Source organism: Octodon degus, unplaced genomic scaffold (genome assembly GCF_000260255.1).
Source record: "Octodon degus isolate 3935 unplaced genomic scaffold, OctDeg1.0 scaffold00169, whole genome shotgun sequence".
In the NCBI taxonomy this organism is placed as follows: domain Eukaryota; kingdom Metazoa; phylum Chordata; class Mammalia; order Rodentia; family Octodontidae; genus Octodon; species Octodon degus.
The window spans coordinates 2,700,013-2,701,753 of record NW_004524745.1 but is presented as its reverse complement, the minus strand read 5'-3'; the positions used below and the strand labels follow the sequence as shown (position 1 = coordinate 2,701,753).

Here is a 1,741-nt window from a genome sequence, read left to right as displayed (position 1 = left end):
AAAAAAAAAAAAAAAAGAAAGAAAACCCATGAATAGGGAAAAAATTTTGGCCAACTGTCCCTTGGACAAAGGACTTCTATTTAGAACATATAAAGAATTAAAAAGAAATCAGGCCCCCAAAATTCAAAGAAGTAATCAAAAAATGGACATCTGAGAGGCACATACACCTTTCAGGTGAAAAAATACAAATGGCAGCCCAGGGAGAGATGGCTCAGTAGAATAAGCACTTGCCTGGCAAGCACAAGGGTCTGAGTTCAATCCCCGGTTCCACCAAAAAAGAAAAAAGAAATACAAATGGCAAATAAATATATGAAACATCACTGGACATTTGAGAAATGCAAATTAAAACAGCACTGAGGTTCTATCTTACCTAGAAAGAATGGCCATATTAAGAAATTCACTAGTAACAAATAATGGTGGGGCTGGGGGGAAGAGGAACCCTTCTCCACTGTTGGTGGGGGTGTAGACAGGTACAACCTCTGTGGAAATCAGTGTGGAGATACCTCAAAATATCAGGATTAGAGGTTTCATTCAACCCAGCTATTTCCCTTCTGGGTATTTTCTCAGAGGAACTGAAAACATATGTGCACCCATGTTTACACCAGTGCAATTTGTCATAGCTAAATCTTGGAAAAAACCCAAATGCCCATCAACCAAGAATTGGATAAAAATGATATAGTATCTTTATACAATGGAGTATTACTCAGCTGTAAAGAAAAACAGAGCTTTCCTTTCTCACTCCCCAGCCATCTTGGTGGCTGCTCCTGGTTGAGGGTTGTCCACACCTAAGGCAGGAAGATGGTGGCTGCAAAGAAGACAAAAAAATCTCTGGAGTCCATCCACTCTAGGCTCCAACTTGTTATGAAAAGTGGAAAATATGTGCTGGGGTACAAGTAGACGCTGAAGATGATCAGACAGGGCAAAGAGAAATTGGTCATTCTTGCCAACAATTACCCAGCCCTGAGGAAATCTGACATAGAGTACTACGCCATGTTGGCCAAAACTGGTGTCCACTACTACAGCAATAATATCGAACTGGGCACAGCATGTGGAAAATACTACAAAGTATGCACACTGTCAATCATTGATCCAGGTGATTCTGATATCATTAGAAGCATGCCAGAACAGACTGGTGAAAAATAAACCAAGCAGAATTTTTCATTAATAAAACCTGCCACAGGTTGAAAAAAAAGAAAAGAAAAAGAAAAACAAACTCAAAGCTTTTATAGGTAAATGGATTCAGCTAGAGACCATCCTCATAAATGAAATAAATCAGACCTGCATGAGTAAACATCATACTGTCTCCCTAGAGTAAAATCCAAAAAGGTACAATAGATATTGTAAAGGGAAAGAAACTGTTCAAAAGGAAAGAACACAGAGTGTGCCTAAGGAAAGAAAACATCCTCTCAGGCTTTCACAGAGAGCAGATTGGTCAAGCAATGGCCCTAACTCATCCACATGGCTGACACTGACAAGGGATCAGGGTTTCAAGATAAATCCTGAAGGGATTTGACTGACCTTATCAGATACAAAAGTTGTATTTCTTGTTATATAGGTCTTACTTTATCTTGGTAAGGTCAGAAAAGTTTAAAAACAAAGTATAAAAAGTAAAGCCATACCAATATGCTGAGCTGCAAAAGGCTGAAGTCTACCACTTCTGACATTGCCAGTCTTACAGAAAACCCACTACTATTATGGGCTACTGGACTATATTGGAGGTTTTTTTTTTTTTTTTTTTTTT

The 1,741-nt window shown here is 38.7% G+C and overlaps 1 protein-coding gene and 1 pseudogene across 2 annotated transcripts in view; one reads left to right on the top strand and one right to left on the bottom strand.

The window, feature by feature from the left end:
* Positions 1 to 1,741, bottom strand: part of Nme5 (NME/NM23 family member 5) — an 83,578-nt gene that overhangs the window by 74,831 nt on the left and 7,006 nt on the right. The gene's annotated exons all lie outside the window — the stretch shown is intronic.
* On the top strand, positions 799 to 1,143 carry LOC101576037 (annotated as a pseudogene).